Source organism: Callospermophilus lateralis, chromosome 4 (assembly GCF_048772815.1).
Source record: "Callospermophilus lateralis isolate mCalLat2 chromosome 4, mCalLat2.hap1, whole genome shotgun sequence".
Lineage (NCBI taxonomy): Eukaryota > Metazoa > Chordata > Mammalia > Rodentia > Sciuridae > Callospermophilus > Callospermophilus lateralis.
This window is the reverse complement of record NC_135308.1, coordinates 44,386,274-44,405,926: the sequence shown is the minus strand read 5'-3', so window position 1 is coordinate 44,405,926 and position 19,653 is coordinate 44,386,274. Positions and strand designations below refer to the sequence as shown.

At 39.9% G+C, this 19,653-nt stretch overlaps 1 protein-coding gene across 1 annotated transcript in view; it reads left to right on the top strand.

Moving 5' to 3' along the window:
* Positions 1-1,933: 1,933 nt before the first annotated feature.
* Positions 1,934-19,653, top strand: part of Trmt9b (tRNA methyltransferase 9B (putative)) — a 52,607-nt gene continuing 34,887 nt past the window's right edge. The window contains exon 1 of the mRNA XM_076852447.1: positions 1,934-2,013. The gene's annotated coding sequence lies outside the window, so the exon portion shown is untranslated. The remainder of the gene's footprint in view (positions 2,014-19,653) is intronic.

Below are 19,653 nucleotides of genomic sequence, written 5' to 3'. Positions count from 1 at the left end.
ACCTTCCTGTTCATCACACTCTGTTTAGATAACATTCACTCCATAAGTATTGATTAGGTCTCTACAATATGTCAGGCACTACTCTATTTAGATGTGCTTTGTCTTGCTCTGTTGGAAGAGGCAGGGAACATTTCAGTATCTAATGCGCGTCCTCTGTACTGAAGTTGCAGCTTCACTGAATGGAAATGAAAATGAACAGTGACATTTCTGTGGGCTGGCATTCAGCTGAAGAAGAATATGTAAAACCAGGCTCATGACCTGCACCACACCTCAACACTAAACGGGGGTGGGGGAGTGAGAGGTACTTACAGAAAAAGGCAATGCCTATTTGGTTACCCTTGGCATGACAATAAAGAGGTGTGAGCAGATGTTCCCTGTACCCCACCTCAATATACTGTGGCACTAGGAAACTGTTCCAGAATCAGAAACTGTCTGCTGATCTCCAACAGGCCCTCTTAGTACCACCCTGAATACACCAGTGTCTACACACTAGACATATAGCTGGGTCCACACAAATGAACATGACTGGAATAACAAACAACTCAAGGTGAAATGGTTCCTCCACCCCATGGGAACAGGAGTCCCAACCTTGTACATAAAGGTCAACAGAACAGTTAAAGGACTAATCGTTTGACATGGAAAACAAGGGTTTAAAAAAAAAATACATAGACCCCTGATGACAAATGAGTAGTTTACTGATAGAGGTTGAATGTGATTACGCTAAAGACGTGGAAGAGATATTCTTACAGAAATAAGGAGGGGTGTGTCTGTGTCCCCTTTTGGGGAAAAGCTTCTAGGTTCCATCCTGTCCTCTGATAGATGCCACTTGATGGGGCTCTTTTGGCAAAAACTCTTTAACAGATGGAGCATACTGTTTCAGTAAAACGATTCGGAGCGTCCATGCAGTGGCACTCTGGACTATGCAAAATCCTCTGATCTAGTTATCTATCCCATGTACACAGGTACCCAATGGGGGGCATTTCCGTTGAAGTAGGTGGCTGCCAGGACCAAATCAGAAAAGACGCGCTGAAGCGTCACGGTGTTGTCACCCCAGGTACTGCGTTGCAGCGCTTTGGGCCGACCAGGTGTACCCGCCTCGGTGTCCTCGCCCACTGAGGACGGGCCACGCCAGAGACCGACCAGAAGAGCCAGGGGGAGGAGGCAGGAAGGTCACCCCCGGCCTCAGGCAGGGAGAGAGCGATCGCGCCTCACTTCCCCGGCACGTTCGGAGGGGACGGGGTGGGGAGGAGACACTCCCCCGGCTCGCCAGGCGCCCGCCGCCCCTCTGAGTCTGCTCGTCCTCCCGCCCCGGAGACGCCGCGGGCCTGAGTTCCCGGACAGTCGGAGCCGGAGCGCCACCTCCTGAGAGGTGAGGGCGGGTCTGGGAGGCGGGATGGTGACTGGGCGGGAGCCCGCGCTCCCAGGGCCGCGGGCGGTCGTCCAGGTACCGTTGCCGGGACTGCCCGAAGCACCCCGAGCTCCGGAAGCTCGTTTCCGCGCGGGGAAGGGTCTGGCGAGGGTGGTACTCCGGCCGCGGCGGGAGGAGCCGGGCAGCGAGACTCGGAGCGGGAGGCCTCCGGGGCCTCGCTCCAACTTCTCTTCCAGAGCCCCACACGATCCCGGGCGCGCGGGCGCGCGCGCGCTTTCCCCGCGGCCTCGCGCGCAACAGCACCCCGCGCGCTCACGCGCCCTCCGTCTATTTTTTTTCCCTCTTCCTTTCATTCTCACGCTCCAAAATAGGTCAAGAGGTGGAAGTTACACCTAGAACCGCCCCGACCTGGATGCAAAAGAGCTTTTCTTCGGCAGCTCCCCGAAGAGCATTGTAACTATTTGGTTCGGAGAGCTTCCCGCCCTGAAACCGTGCAGAAAGCGCCTGCGACCCGGGCGCTGACAATGGTCTGCAGAGGGGAGCCGCGAGAAGCCTCTTTTCCGCCCTAGTTCTGCTGGCTCTGCGCCCTTTGGGAGGAGAGGGCGCGACAGATCGCCTTGCACGCCCGGGATCTGACCGCCTGGGTGAGTTCCTGCTCTTCCTAGGCCATTCCTGTCACCATGGGTGACCTGTTTACCTTGCAAACTTAGACAAGACCAAAGCCGGCAAGCCTGTGGAGCTGTAAGGGATTGCGGGATGTGCTTCAGATGGGAGAACCCATCAATCAGAGCTCAGAGCTGAAGGGGACACGGTTAGTGGCTTAGAGGCGAAAATGAATTTGTATTTTCGTGGAGTGCACGTGTATCTTTCCCTGCAGAAGCTATCACTTGGGAATTGATTTTTAACTAGCAGGAGGCGGAGAACTAAGATAACTCGAAGGCAGAAAGTTTTCAAAGCTGAAGATGAAAATACGGTTTTTAGAAAGGAATGCCAAAATAGGATGGTAGGATTTATATAATATTACTTGTGTTCTTAATCTCTCTCTCTCTCTCTCTCTCTCTCTCTCTCTCTCTCTGTGTGTGTGTGTGTGTGTGTGTGTGAGAGAGAGAGAGAGAGAGAGAGAGAGAGAGAGTGTGTGTGTGTGTTTGTCGCTGTCTCTCTGTTTATATTGCTTTGGTTCTTTGTAATACATGATGTAAGCAAACCATACTTTATGTAGAAAGAGGGGAAGATTACAAAGATATACGGGCAAAGCTTTATATAAGTGAGTATGCATGAATTTGAATGTACATAGGAAATTTCACATGGGGAAAAGTGCTCAAATGAATCTATATAGCTTTGTATTAAGATTATTGCAATATTACAGGTAATGATTGGTGTTGTTTCAGCAGAGGAAAACATTATTCGTGTGACTAATTAGCAAGTCAAATCCTTTGCCTTCCTGGCTAATGAATGGTTAATTTGTTTGGAAGTTTACAAGGGAGACTGTAGGTTTTTATGCCCTTGATTCCTGGCTGAAAATGCAGTGTAAACAACTCTAATATTGTGAGTGGTGCCTTAGAGATGCTCAGAAGAGAGGATCACTGGAGAAGGATGCTAGCGGCTCTGATGCCGTTGATTGCATGTAACTTATTTAAAGGAGACCTTGACAAGTTGGAAGTATCTCGTCACTAAGGAAACTGCTTCAGAAAACTGCCGCTTTATTAATGTGCTTGGTCAGATTTGAAAAGAGAACTCTTACAGACTCTTCCTAATTCAAAAGAAATCATATTTCTAGAAAGATTCAATTACTGTAATGATGTTCTTTGGGAATAATTTGCCCCCCCCCCATTTGGGGCATATATCTTAATATAGTTAAAGCATCAAGGTAGTTTGGAGGTTTTAATAAAATTTTACTTACCAGAGGGATGATGACATTGAAAACACTTAGTCTGCATAGTTAACTAATTCTGCCTTAAAATGGAGGGTCAGGTTAGCAGGAGAAAATCCTAGAACATCTTAAATCTCTGTTTATGTGTATTTTCCAAAGCAAAGGCTTACTTATGATTAAAAGGGCAGTGTAGAAAAGGTATTAGTCAGACACCACATATAGTATTTCTGAGAGATGGGTATGTGAGTACTTTAATGCATTTCACTTGAAAGTATGGAGAACTAGGCTCCAAAATTTGAGACACATGGTGAAGGCTTTATCATTGCTTTGAAGAAGGCACAAGCTAGGGATGCTAAGCAATACTCAGAGTCTAAATTTTGAGAGAAAAACTCAATGAATTTCTTGTGTTTACTGCATGTGGATGTTGGGTTTATATTTTTAAGAAGGAATTGAGTGAATACTCTAATTGCAGTTAGCCCATGGTGTAACGAATGTTAAAATTAGGCTGTCTGCACTTGTCTGTGCAATTTTATGTTTTTACTCTTAGACAAATTAGGAAGTGTTCTGTAGAGTGGCATGCAAGTATTAAGATAACTGAAGAATTATGTAAGGACAAACTGAAGGATTTAAATATTGAGCTGGATTCTGGCATAGTTTGGTCCCTGGGAAGGCTGAAAGAATAGTGATCCTACATGGCCATAGCTTTTGTGATTCTCTTCTCTTGATGGCATAAGAGAGGATAAAAGCCCTAGCTAAGAGCTGTTCAAAGAGGAGATAATGCCATTTATTTTGGGTACTTACATCTCATGCAGAGACCCTTCCTACTACTCCAGGGCAGCTTTTTAAGTTTGAACTAGATGGCCTGGAGTGAAATTCAGCTTAGTGCCATTTCCCCATCTGTGAAATGGGCATAATGATCCTTCTAAGGTGGTTATGAGAAGCAGATGGAATAATGAGTGTGAAATGCTGAGTATACTGTTGGCACATTGTGAACAGTCGTGAAGAGTGGTTATACTAAGAAGTAGCGGTGTTGATTTAATATCATTTCCCTGGGGCTGCAGAGGGGTTGCTGCATAATTGACTCTAGAATTTAATACTTGAGTCAATATGTCATTCCCCCTTCCTCTCCTAGTCAGTGTTGCCTAGGAGCTTGAGGCTAACACTGTCACACTTGCTTCTCCTCTACCCTAGACAGACCTTTGAGTTACCAAGGTTAAAGAGGTCACTTGCAATTATTTTTGGAGATAATGATGAGATAGATAATAGGGCAAGGGAGGAGCTTTCCAAGTGAACTTGTAAAATAAATTTTATGCATTTGCTTAACTAGTTTCTGTTAATGTCTTTAGAAGTATAGTCTTGATAACAGGATGTTAATTTTTGGTTTTCACAAAATTTACATCCTTTAGAATTTAGAAATAGGGTCTAGTATTTAGGCTGTGGAAAGGAAGCAGTAATACTATTTATTCAGCTTTTCAGGCATTCAACATTCCCAAGGCACCCAAGGCACTAAGAGCAAGAAAAACAGACTTGAACCTTTTGCTTGCAGAATGCATGTTTGCTGGTAAGAGGTAAACCTATCATTTTAATCTTTACTAAGTGCTCTGCGGGAAAAATGTCAAGGGCAGTACTATAGTCTAGGTGTGTGTCCCTCCGAAACTCCTGTTGAAACTTAATCCTTGGAGTTGTATGTTAATGGTATTTGGAAATGGGGCTTTTGGAGGTCAGAATAATGAGGTCATAAGGCTGGGGTCCTAGGATTGTATTAGTGGCTTCTTAGGAAAAGACCCAAGTCACTAGGCTTGCTCTCTTGCCGTGTGATACTTCTTTGGGACTTTGCAGAGATTCACCACCAGCAAGAAGTCCCCTACCAGATGCTGAGTAGAGCAATATTCTTAGATTGCCTAGCTTCCAGAACCATGAGATAAATAAGACTCAATTCTTTATGAATTACCCAGCCTTTGCTACTCAGTTATAGCAACTAGAAATGCATGAAGGTAGAAATAAGGAATTAGATCTGTGGGATAGGAATGCTTACATAAGGAAGTGATATGAGGGAAGAATGTTTAATGCAGAATAAACAGCATCTGCAGGGACCCTGAATGTGACTGTGTGTGTGTGTGTGTGTGTGTTTCAGGGAGAACAAAGAAGAGAGCAGGTACTTTTGAAGAAGAGGGCAAGACAGTATGTAGGAGGCTGAAGCAGTAGGTCTAAGTTATGAGAAACATTTTTTTCTATGTAAGGCTATGGTTTCAGTACAACTCTTATTTGTTTTTGAAACATATTACCTTAGAGTTTTTCAGACTACTCTATTGAATTATAAAAATGATATTTGTAATCTTTTATTAACTGATCAGAAATGAAAACAGTTTTACCATGATAGATTAATTTGCCCGCTCTTTGTATTATAGTCTGAATTTAAAATGCTTTGGATTAATTTCTCTTTCAAATTGAACAGATTTCTGTTTAAAATACATGTCATGGATACTTCTAGCTATCATAATATCACACCCACACACCCATACACAGTCACCCCTTCAGTTTTAATCCATATCTATAGAAGAGCTGCAGGGACCGATTGCTTCGTATTTCTCACATGGAAAGGTCACCAAAGTATCTGAGAGTCCCTGAGCCCAGCTCTGTGAGGTTGTGATATACACTCTGCAGAGCAGTGGCCCGAAGCAGCCTCTCCCTTGGATTGCTCTCTCAAGGTCATTTCAAGGACTTGGTGGGCAGTCCTCTTCCCCAAGTACATAGTATTATTGTCTGTTTTTCTTTGTCTCCTTCTCTCTCCAGTGTTCCCCGTAGTTATTTCCCAGATTTCATAAGTTCTTTCTTTTTTTTTTTTTTTCTCAACTCCAGACCGTAAAGTGCCATCAACCCTGACTTAGGTACCTGGCTGGTTTTGTGTTGCGTAACTGTGTTTGTCAGGTGGCCACAACCTTTCCCCCTTCACGGTTCTCCCAAGATATTCCCTCCATCTTGGTGTACAGAATGCTCTCATCTCTGCCTTCACTTTCTCTTATCAGTAAGGTTGCAGATAAGGGAAACAGCCCTAGCTACTATAAGCAGAAAGAGCTTTAATAAGGGAATTAGTTGCTCATGAGAAGATTGGAAGGGAAAGTTGCTACTTATAAGAGATGAGAGGATCTTGGCTAAGCCTCATGAGGTGATTCTCAGGCAGCTTGCCTGAACCTGCCCAGGTTTGCTCCCATTACTGCCACAGGCTAGAGGCTGGGAATGAGAGCCACTGGAACCGCTGACATCAAAAGCACACTGTTTGGCTGTATTCCATTGATCAGAGAAGCTGCTGCAAAGTGCCAGGAAGCTAGTGACTGACCATTGCTACCAACAACAAAAACCAACTAGCAAACATCATCCTTAGAAACCCTCCACCTCCCTTCTCCTCCATCTCATCTTATTGGCAGAACCTATTCCATGCCCAGAGTCCTGGGGGCAAGGGACTCTGGGAAATGTAATTTTTAGGCCTCTAGCCACAGTTGTGAAATAATGTACAGTTGAAGGAGGTAGAAACAAATGTTAAGTGACAAGCCATCATACCCACCACATCTAAAATACAGTTTATTGGAGATTTAGAATACTTAATTTGAAGCAGGTTGAGGTTGATTTTGGAAGATGTGTTATAAAAATCAAAACCAACCTAATAGCTAGCAGGGTGGCACGCACCTGTAATCCCAGTGGCTCCAGAGGCTGAGGCAGGAGGATCCTGAGTTCAAAGCCAGCCTCAGCAATTTAGCATGGCACTAAGGAACTCAGTGAGACCCTGTCTCTAATAAAATACAAAATAGGGCTAGGGATGTGGCTCAGTGGTCAAGGGCCCCTGAGTTCAATCCCTGGTACCCCTCCCCCCCAAAAAAAACCTAGTTACTAACCAGTTACTCTTTCAAACAGATAGATATTATAGATTACAATGACTAGAATAAGCATTAAGTAAATAAACAAAAAAATCATTTTAAGTAAAAATAAATTTTTAAGTAAAAAATATTCCTTTGATTTGGATTAGTAATCAAAGTAAAATATTTTAAAAAATGATTTTTAAAATGGTTCTCCCCACCAATGCTCCAGATAGCCTACCCATTTCATGAATCATGCAAAGAAAGAATATAGTACTCTTAGAAATAATAGTCCTGACTGGCTAGTTTATTCATTAGATGTATTAACTGTGTACTTGTGTTTTTGTTGAATCTATCTTTTCTCTGTAACTTTCATAGTGTTCTTCTTAAGGATTACAAAGATAGACATGGTCTATTTATTATAGATTAAAATAAGAGTATGCTTGAATTTACTCCAATCATTTATTTTATACCCTCACACCTGTTCAATTCCCTTTTTTTTTTACAAACCACTAATATGAATATGATTGGATCTCTTCTATTCCTGGGTAATAAATTATCAGTTTATTTGCACTCAGAAATTACATGAGTATATCTAAGAATAGTCTTGATTGTTGGATAAAAATCATCTTGAATTTGCCTCTGATGCTTGGAGTTAGAAAAGGACAGAAGGGTATCTTAAGGAAATGGACTAACTTAGTGAATTTGTCACTGTTTGCATGCATTTTCTTAGATTGAGTTTCAGATCTCAGAAGGTAAGATTATTCATCTCTTGTTAGGTGATGAAAGCATTTTAGTGTAGAATTACAAAAGCTGCTGGGAGCAAATTATACTATAATATGACTGCATTTGGGGGTTCAGTGGTGATAATTTTGATTCCACCCCAAGCCACCCCGGATTAACACATGAAGATAAAACAATGCTCGTACTCTGTTAATGCAGCTTTAAGTCTTCCATCCAGGGAATAACTAAATTAAATGTTATTTGATCAAATGAAGGAGAGTAGGAGTATTCATCTTTGTGTTATAGTAATGCATGAATGCTCTCTCCCTTCAGGCACTTTTTCCCTTTGATTCCAATTTGTACAAACATTGGAGGCAAGACCCTGGGTTTCCCTTACTCCAGGTTATAAGAATGATAAATTCTTGTTTTCTCCTGCTGCATGGAGCTTGGTTAAAAATGAAGTTCTAGTACAAAATTTCCTTCTGTGGATTGAAAATCAAAATTATCTTTTAATTTGCTAAGTAGTCTATAGAATTTTTTTAGAACATCCCAATCTGAAATATCTCTCAGGTTAGATCATTGATGAGCCGTATGGAAGGGGGGGAGCTAGATAAAGGGAACATGCATATTTTTTAAGGCAAAATTTGAGGAGAATTAAGCAAAACTAGTATTTGAACATCACTGAATGATTTGTTTACTTGGCAATTCAAGAAGTGGATATTAAGAGCATGTTGTGTATGGAGAATGGTGACTGGTGTTTTATCCTTGAGAGGCTGATGTTCTATGGGGTAGATAACAAAGGCTTGTGATAGTGGGCTCTCTTGTAATAATAAGCACGAAGAACATGGCTTCATCAAAGAGAAAGTGGCATATTCTGTCATTGCAAGGTGAAAGATGGAATTATTTCAAACAAATATAGTTTTAACCTCAAAGAATAGTTGCTCATATTTTTAACAAAAATTAAAAGGTAGCTAAGAGGCAAAAAGTAACTGCAGTTCTTATATTTGTTTCTTCAACCCACAGAAATTGAAATAGGTGAGCTTGTTGAAAATCAAAGGGCTTTAGTATTTAAAGAGGTAATGTGTTTGTAAGAGATGAGGACTGCTTTTGGTACTCTAATCAATGTTCAAAAAGTAATCAGATATCCTTTAAAAAATTCTCAGACTCTGTAACTACTCACTGGACATCAAATTTAGAATTAGAGTAATTCAAGAAAATACAGAGACAGTCAGAATAAGTCATTCGTAAACAAAGATGGCAATGAAATGATTTATGCAGTTATGAACTAGATCTAAGGTGAACATGTCTACAGTGACCAACTTGTTGTCTAAACCAGGACACTCTGAGAATAAAGAGGACAGTACTAATATTTGCCCTGGGAAAAGAAGTATAAGTGAACACTACTCAGAAAACTTTGAGTGATCAAGACTTATGGATGTCCAAGATTGAGGTGCTAGTTATCTCACAGGATTGCATTAATTTTAATATTGACTTTAAAAAAAAAAGGCCATTGTGGTGAGATATGCATAACTTAAAATATATTATTTTAACCACTTTTAAAGTACACTTCAACAAACAGCATGAAGTACATTCCCATTGAATAACCATCACTACCATCCATCTCCGGAACTTTTTCATCTTCTCAAAGTTGAATTCCAGACCCACCTAACAATAACTCCCCCTCCCCTTCCCCCTCCCCCTCCCCAAGGTCCCTAACAACACCATTCTACCTTCTGTCTGTGTGGCTTTGACTATTCTAGGAATCTTACATAAGTGGAATCATACGGTATTGGTTGTGTTGTGACTGGCACATTTCGCTTGGCATAATGTCTTTAAGATTCATCTGTATTGTAGCATGTATTAGAATTCCATTCCTTTTTAAGGTTGAATAATATTCTATAGTATGTACCTACCATACTTTGTTTACCCATTCATCTGTAGTTGAACATTTTGGTTGCTTCCACCTTTTGGCTACTGTACATAATGCTGCCCTGAACTTGGGTATATAAATATCTCTTTCAGTTACTGCTTTCAGTTCTTTTTGGTATATTCTCACAATATTTATTTTATTTTATTTTATTTTTTAATATTTATTTTTTTAGTTTTCGGTGGACACAACATCTTTATTTTATTTTTATGTGGTGCTGAGGATCAAACCCAGCACCCTGCGCATGCCAGGCAAGTGCGCTACCGCTTGAGCCACATCCCCAGCCCACAATATTGATTTTAAATAAAGAAGTTCAAAATGGAAGAAAAAGAAAAAAAATTCTTTTCCTCTATAGGATCTTTCTGATCATGTTTCTCCAACACAGTATTGCTTCAGATTGGAGCCCAGCTCAGCCTTTGCAGAATTCATCAGGAACAGCAGATGTTGCAGATAACCTCAAGAAACTTCCTGCTGCAAAAAGCATCCAAGGTCTCAAATTTCATCCCAACACAGAAAGAAAGCTCTTTTTTTCTGTCATAACTACCAGTCATACACAGACTACAGATGTTGCTAGGGGGAAAGGGCAGGCATCTTAAATATTTGATTCTAGGTCAGGCAAGTGGCCTTCAAGAGCACCAAAAACTAGAACAGCATGAGGTGGAACCCAGAATATTCCACGTGACCAAATTTCTGAAACACAGGGGATCATGTACTTCTTGGGGAAAAGGGAATGGAACCAACTACTATTGAGTTGGGAACTGAAACAGATTCTACTTGAATATGGACCTTCCAGTTACAGAAAAAAGTAATCTACCTTTGACTGTGGATGTTGATATCAGAATGCCAATGTCAAGAATATTGGTGCCTGTGATCTAAATTTAGCTAATCCCCTTATAGAAGCAGAGGCATCGAAATGTGACTATTCTTTGAAATTTTAAGTAGCTCTATTTCCACTGGGTAGGTATAGTCCTGGAGAATAATGTTGACATGTGGAATTGCTACATTCATTGGATGTAATTGCTCCTCCTCTCTTTAGGCAGTATCAGTCCTCTGTAATCAACAGAGGACACCTGTTCATTAATAACAGGATCCTTGGAAAAAATTGATTAACTTTTGGGCATAGGTAGTAACTGAACTGCAGAAAATACATTTGCAGAAGTTATCTGATAATCAGAAATGGTAGCCAAAAGCCAAAGAATTATTAAGGTGCTTTCAGAAAAAATGGACCCCAAATTAGTGTCTTTCAGCTTCCTGGAATGAACAGTGTCTTCAGGTCTACTCTCATTGAACTGTTCCTATATCAATGAAGACTGGAAAATTAATAGGGAAGTCAACACAAAAACCAGCATATGGATATTTGTAGCAGCTTTATTCATGATTGTCAAAACTGGATGCAATCAAGGTGTCCTTCCATAGGTGAATAAATAAATAGATTGTAGCATATCCATTCAATAGAATATCATCTAGTGATAAAAAAATGATCAAGCTACAAAAAGACATGGAGGAACTTTAAATGCATATTGCTAGGTGAAAGGAACCAGTCTGAAAAGGGTACATACTGTATGATTGTAACCATATGACATGCTGGAAAGGCAAAATTATAGAGATATTAAAAAGATCATTGGTTGCCAGAGGGCTGGATTCAGAGGGAGAGATGAATAAGTGGAGCCCAGGGAAGTTTTAGGGCCATAAAACTGTTCTGTGTGAGGCTGTAATTGTGGATACACAACATTATGCATTTTTCAAAATTCAGAACTGTGCAATACAAAGAGTAGATCCTAGAATAGACTATGGGTGTTTATTAATATTCACGAATCAATATTGGTTCATTAGTGGTAACGAAAGTACCACACGGATGCAAGGTTTTAATTTAAACATTTCATGAAATATTTTTTTAAATGAACAAGAAATTCTATTTGGTGCTAGAATAGAAGATGTAGAAAGTGTTAACTCAAGGAGTCTGAGTGACAGCAGGTCCAGTAGTAAGGAGCAGAGGTCCAGTAGTAAGGAGCAGAGCTCCAGGTCAAGGATATTAATATTTCTGTTGTTCCTTTCCCAGCAGAAACATCTTATCAGCTTCAATGCACCATAAGTGCAGAAATTTCTCCCAAGCTTTTAGCAGGAGAAAAGGATGCACTCAGCCAGATTTCTGAGCAGAGTTGCCATCCAGTTTCCTATTGGTTAAAGGTTTGAGTTAGAGCCCACGGAATGCATTGACAGGCCAAAAACAGAGAAATCTACAGCCCCAAAGTGGCAATGACATCCATCTTCATGGCCCTCCAACCTTCTACTATTGATTTTTCCTACTGCAGACCTGAACAGATTCTCCACCCGGCTTTCCTCTGCAGGAAGCTCTTGAGGTTTTGCGTCAAGTTGGCCGAAAAGCCAATCTAACTTCTCTTGTTTTGCTAGGAAGGAATATTGTGGTTGCTACATAACTGTAGGAAAGGAAGGAGATCATACACCATTTCCTTAAAAAGGCTAGATAGCCACTCCTGTAAGGAGGCAGTATATAGAGAAACCTGTGAGCAGAACTTTGAGCTAGATATTTTTAAAGAATCTTTTTTTAGCCAAAGTAATTTATGATATCTTGTTTGATAGTTTGTCTATTCTGCTTGTTAAAATGTGGTCTTTTGAAATGTAGTGGCAGGGTATGCGAACAGAAAATTTTATTCTCATTAAGATGATGAATTTGGACATAAAATGAATGGCTTTATGGGTGGTATACCATGTGAACCTCTGAAATGCAGAAGATCCTAGAAATCCTATTCCCGGTGCAACTAAAAGCTGATCAACTTCATACTAAGGCTCTGTATTTTGCTATTGGCCATGTTTACCTTGCCAGCTTACTTTTTTAAGTTACCAACTTTTAACCACATTATTTTGAAGTTTGAATTATTCCCACTGCTCTGTGTATTATGACTGATTCATTAAAATGAGAAATCAAAGACAAACTGAATAATTTAAAAATGGAGGAAATACTGTTGTATTTGGACATGTTAAATTTTATTGCAGGTAAATTATAATCACTGAAACATTCACAGAGGTTATTGACTGTTTTGTGTAACATGTACTTTGGTTAAGGCTGTGGATTTGAACTAAACAGCAGGATGACATGGTGGATCTATGGACTTGTAGAATCAACACCCATGGATTCCAGTCCTTGGTCTTCAAGAAACTAATTTTAGATAGTTTTTGTACTGGTTGATTCTCAAGTATGTACAAAACGGCAGCTTTGGTTTTATACCCATTTGCTGAATTTTGCATCTGGTTTTCTTATGTCTAAGCTCTGGAACTTCTCATTTTCCAAAAACTTGGGACACCATAAAACAAAGAAATTTGTTGACCAAAATAGAATGTTGGTCTTCCTAAGAAAATTTAAAAGACTCAAGTCATTTGTTGTCATGTTATTTCTGTGATTTTAAAACTAAGTTCCAAAAATGTTGTATTTCATTATTTTAAAAACATTATTTCACATTTCAACATCATTGGCATGAGTGTGCATCTTCAGTGGAGGCATATCCTCATCTTTCTTGGCAATAAGTAAAATAATTATACATATGAGAAAACAGATGGCATCCTAGCTTCCATGACATGTTGTGTATCCATTTACAAGAAATATTTCCATCCTGCCTCAGGAACTTCAGGTTGAATGTTTCGTCTATACTTATTTTTTTTTTTTTTAATTTTTAGCTTAGGACCCGAATACTGTTTTCCTGTTTGTTTACTTATTTTTTAACTTTTTAAAAGTAGATTATGATGGAACCCCTTAAGGGTTAAAGAAATGATATCTGTAATTTTAAATGGAAAATAATAGACGATGTGCTTTTACGCAGTCTTACCTCTGAAGAAACAAACACAGTCATAAAATGGAGTATGGAAACTGAAAAAAATTAAACTTTCCAAAACAGTCTGGTTTATTCTGGGCACAGACTTAATAACTCCGGCTGCTAGGAGAAGTATAATTTGCTGCCACGGGAAAGCTTAAAATGTCAAACACATTCTTATAAAATACAATGCGAGCTGCCTGCAAATGAGACCGTTCTTTCAACTGGTCTATTTCCTATTTCAGTGCAGCTTTCATAATTGTGGCACTTACTCAGAATTGAAAGCCTCTCAGTGTGATGTAAACATGCAAATCATACTCCCTGCATCAGTTGTCACAGGTATTAAGCAGGTGTGGGGTGCTGCAGACAATGGGGGAGCTATGGGCTACTAAGGGGCTCAGAATATATAAAAGCAAACTAGCCCAGAAATGAACACAGAGCCCTGAAAAGGTGTCAGGGACTAAAATGCAGAAGGGTGGCTATCAGAGGACCGGTACCCAAGGACACAGCAGAGGTCACAGGTGCAGCCAGCCTTCCCCATCATCCTACCCAGAGCAAAGAGCCTATAAACTGATGTCACCAAGCCCATTTATCCAAAGCTGACCCCTCCTGACCCGAACCATATGACATGCTGGAAAGGCAAATGTTTTTCTTCATATTTTAGATAGGATTCCAACAGCATTGTCTGATTTAAGTCCAAAGCAGACTAAATGCAGCAAATTAGAAAGTGGAAGCACTTACTGGAGATGGGAACACAGAGAATGAGAAGTGACAGCCAGCAAGGTAGGGCGGAGAAAGGATTAAGAAGTACACTTTGGCTGGGCATGGTGGCAAATGCCTGTAATCCCAGCAGCTGGGGAGGCTGAGGTGGGAGGATTGCCTGTTCAGACTCAGCCTCAGCAACTTAGTGAGGCACTAAGCAGCTCGGTGAGACTCTATCTCTAAATAAAATACAAAAAAAGGGCTGGGGGTGTGACTCAGTGGTTAAGTGCCCCTGGGTAGAATTCCAGGAAAAAAAAAAAAAAAAGAAGTACACCTTGCCCTCAATATCTGTGGTTTCTCAGGAACTGAAAATATTTGGGAAAAAAAACTGTGTACTGAACTTATACAGAATTTTTCTTGTCATTACTTCCTAAACAATACGCTATAACAATGATTTACATAGCATTTTCATTGTATATGATAGTATAAATAATCTGGAGATAATTTAAAATATATAAGAAGATGTGCATATATTTATATGCAAATATGTCATTTTAAATAAGGGTCATAAGCATCCTCATATTTTGGTATCCATGGGTGGAGTGGAGTTTCCAGAAATAAATCCCCTGGAACTTTATTAAGCCTGGGAGAACATCACTGCTATTATGGTGGCAAATAAAATATGTTATTTATAGGCTGCTTAGAATAAAAGTATGTAAAATATGTTCGAAAGGTTTCCATGAACCTTATTAAAATATCGAAAAGGATCAATCTCAGCTTTATCTATTGTTAAATATTGTGACTTAGTGTTTACTTAAATTGAGCTGGATTTCGACATCAGTACCTATTTATTTAGCATTGGACTTTCAGACTAATACAGATGGCACACACACCATCCATTACATATGATGGGAGCAGATCATGGTGCAGCTGGGACTTGTGGTCTTCAAAGTCCTGTTCTTAACTCCTGCCCCACTAATGGGGTTACCAGCATGCCCACAGGGTAGATTCCTGCTCAGGAAGGGTGAGCCGCTTGGGAAATAAGAAGTCTGAAATAATCAGTAAGAAATAAAAACAGATCCAGAAACTAGATATGGAAAGGGGAGACCTGATGGGTCTTGCAGACCTGATAGGAGCTGGAACTGAAAACTGGAAAGGGCTCCCATTCTTTATTTAAGGGGGAGTACATCAAAGGCAGAAATAAGGTTTTAATGGGAGGAGTCTTGGTTGGGTGCTTGCTTCTGGGTGTGGCAGGGTCTTGCAGTAAATACCGTTGACTGGCATTTTGGCAAGCCACACCCATCTGGGAGAGGCTATGTGACTCCAAAGTGTCGCCCCATCTCCGGAACTATGCTAGAGCTTGAGTGGGAGGTAGGTAGGATGTCACATGAGCCCTGGCTTTCCTGCCTAGTGGCTTCAACAGGGCTCAGTTTACACATGGCTCAGTTCACATATGGGTCATGGATGGCTTCTGGCACTCCACTCTACAGCTTCCACACAAAGGCTGACCCTCATTAGATCACAGTGCAGTGGCAGGGATGATGACAATGGTGATTTGCCTGCCACACCAATTTTTCTTATATTAATGTTGACGTGGAAAATGAACTTACTCGTGTTAGGCATTTGACCAACTCAGGCTTTCTCCATTTAGATTGTTAAATTCTCTCCACCAATGCACTATAACTAAATGGATCCTTTCAAATTAAAGTGACTCTTTAAAAAAATGACAAAATCTGCTGGTTTAAATTTTTTTTTTTTAGTAGTCACTTCCCTGGTAGAATTACAATTACTAATCCACTTAGAATGCCAGAATAATATTAATACATTTTCAGAACATTCACTTTAGACCATAGAGTAATTGTAGGTATGAAAGTGGTAACTGGGACTTAACAGATGGATTTTGAAGCATTATTGCAGGTTTACTTTAGCCATTGTCATTGCCCAGGCTGAGGGAATCTTTCAACACAGCTGCTAAAAAAAGACGACAGAATAGAACTATTTGTGTTTTAAGTGAGATACTACTCAAATCACAAAGGGCATCCAAGATCCAAGAGACAATAAAGGTCTGCAGAAGTATGTGAAGTCTCTGAAATGTGGCCTGTTTGATGAAGATGAGGTCAGGAAGAGTGGGCAGATCTTCCCAGTTTTTATTCCTTTCATTTAGAAACTTGCCGGCTACATCTTTTAGATGAAATTGCTATAAATGAAAAATTTTCCTCTCATAAACAAATATTAGCCAGTGCTTTAGTCAGCTTTTTCACTGCTATCACCAAAAAACCTGATAAGAACAATTGGGGGAGGAAAAGTTTATTTGGGGCTCATAGTTTTAGACGTCTCAGTCCACAGACTGCCTACTCCATTGCTGTGGGCCCACAGTGAAGTAGAATATCATGGAGGAAAGCAGCTCAGGACATGGCCACAAGGAAACAGAAGAGAGCCCTGCTCACCAGAGACAAAATATATACCCCAAAGGCACACCTTCAGCGACCTGCCCCCTCCAGCGACACCCTTCTGGCTAAGATTATCATCTAGTTAATCTATTCAACTGGATTAATGCGCTAATTAGGTTAAGGCTCTTATGACCCAATTATTTCACCTCTAAATTTCTTGCTTGTCTTACACATGAACTTTGGGGGGGAATGCCTCATATCTAAACCATAACATCTAGTGAAAGATACTTGAATAATTCAGGTTGATTTGTCATAAAGAGCTTGATGGCTTCTAATTAATTACCAAAATCTTTTCCTGCTTTTAATATGTGGCCCAATTTTTTATAAAATGAAATTAGGTTAGGAGGAATTTTAAGTCAGGGATGTTTCCAGGTGTGAGCTGATGCCCACGTGAATTCCATGTTCAGCTCCCCACTCAGGGAGGACCCAGTCCTCAGAATGGTAAGGACAAGCCTGAGCATGAGGCTGCCCTCATGTCGCTGACACAGGGCTCCTTGTGTGTACCTCCTCCTCTACCAATATGTATCTTCCAGTTAGTCCCTAGAAGAGATGACATGCAGCCATGCTGTTCATTAACTACATGGGCCAGGTCTGCAATACTGCACTTCAGAAGTCTCCTAAGTAAGCGTATGCTTATTTACATACAGACCTCACTTGGCATATAGGAGGGACTAGTTCCAGAATCCCCAAGAGGACCAAAATCTGCAGATGCACTAGTCCCTTATAGAAAATACTTAAGTATTTGCATAACCTGCATATCTCCTCCCAGATAATTTAAATCATCTTTAGGTTACTCATAACTCCTAATACAATGTAGATGCTATACGAATAGTTGTTACATGATTACTCAGGGAATAATGGCAAAAAAAAAAAAAATCTGTACATGCTCAATATGGATTCTTTTTTTTTTCCAAATATTTTTCATCTGAGGTTGGTTAAATCTGCAGATACTAGAGGGCTGATTATTTATATAAAACCAGAGTTCCTGCCTCTCTTGGTCACACCTGGGTTTTCCTCCTGGGCTCTGGGACAGTGCTACCTATTTTTGTATTCACATAAGTTTATAAGTCAGCCACTCTTGGTTTTTGTAATGTTTACTACACATATTTACATATTTAAATTTATTTATTTGTTTGTTTGTCTTGCAGTGTTGGAGGTGAAACCTAGGGCCTCTTACATACAAGGTAAACTCTGTACCACTGAACTATACCCCCAGCCCCTGACTGACAGGTTTAAATAGAATTGTTCTAGGTACTAGGTTCCCTAATTGATGCCAGGTTTCCCTTTTTTTTTTTTTTTTTTTTTTTTAAGGTCTTTCCTGGTGATAATTCCAATACTACTTGATTTTGTTCTAGGCATATGCAAACCATACTTCTATGAATAAAATTTTATGAAAAAAAAATTTCCTCCACTAACTTCTGTAGACATGTGTTGTTATTAAATGGCTTGGTGTGTTCTTCACTCTCCTTGAACTTTTGTTTCTGGGGTTCATGTTTCAGGGGAAGCCTGTTTTCCCTATTTCTAAAGAAGCATTTGGCCAACATCCATTTATTTATTTATTTATTTATTTATTTAGCGGTGCTGGAGATTGACTTCACACAAGCTAGGCAAGCTCCCTACCACTGAGCTGCACAGCCAATATTTATATTGCGGTTCTCTCCTTACAGTAAAGAGAGAACATATATGGCAGTTACATTCCACTGTGCCATGATTTCAGGTCATGTTCATGGCATGTCCTTGGGTTCAGGGTTCCCCTTTGGTAATCGTGTATTCTGTGCAGATCTCAGGCAGTTGCCTTCTGGGCTGTCTGACACAGTCTGGCCACTGTGTCAGTAAAAGAGATGAGCTGGCTGTCCCGATCTGGTCTTTTCTGAGCTGTATTCCAGTGTGTTTGATGATCTACGCAGCTGTCAATATAAATACTCTTCCACTGGTCAGGGTCTTACAAATACCCAGATAATTTTCTTACTACAGAAAATTGTAATTTCATTTTGAAGTGGAACTAGAAATTGCCACCACAGATTTTTCTTAGACTGCCTATTTACTGTCGATCACTTCGTGCCTTTCAGACCCTGGGAATCATGAGCATGAAGACTGTGATGAGAAAGATTTGAGTCTGCATGGTGACTACCAGTGTTTGTAAATTCTGTTGTACTCTTGGAAATTTAGAGAACATTTCTATAAGAAGAATCAGGAGTCATAAAAAGGAAGGACACTTGAGAAATTATCTATACTTCTTTATTTCTAAGAGGAGGCAACAGATACCTAGAGAAGCCAAATTACTTGCCCAAGTTCATATTGACAGGGAATAGCAGGCCTGGGTTTACAACCTGGGTATTCTTCTTCTAGCATAATATTGGTTTTTTTGGGTTTTTTCTGTTGTTGTTGTTGTTGTTGTTGTTTTTATCATCCCCAAATGCTGTGACTTTCACTTTTAAAGTTTTGTGAGGTTTAAACACATCATATTGATGCTTCAGTTTTCAATTATATATTAGCTGGATTTAAAATGGACTTATCATTAAAGCATTTAGAATAACACCTAGTATATACTTGAGATTAAAAAGTATTTTATTGACTGAATGAGCATCTCATGGATAACATACCCTAATGCACAAGAAGAATATGGAGAAACTTGCACTGATAAAAATTAGTAAGCAAGAAAATCAGTAAGCAAGATAAAAAACAGAAAATAAATATTGCTAAAAAATTCTGAAAGAGAGTTTTGCAAAGTTGAGTTACTTATCTTCCTCTGAATATATTTACCTTATATATTATAAACACAGTTTTATAACCACATTTTGTGTGTGTGTATTGAAATTAAATATTTCCTTTTCATTTATCCAATGAATATGATGGGTTACCTGCTGCAGGCCAGGTTGTGTTCATAGTGCTATGTGTATATTTTACCAACCCAGATTCCCTGGTGGGTATAAT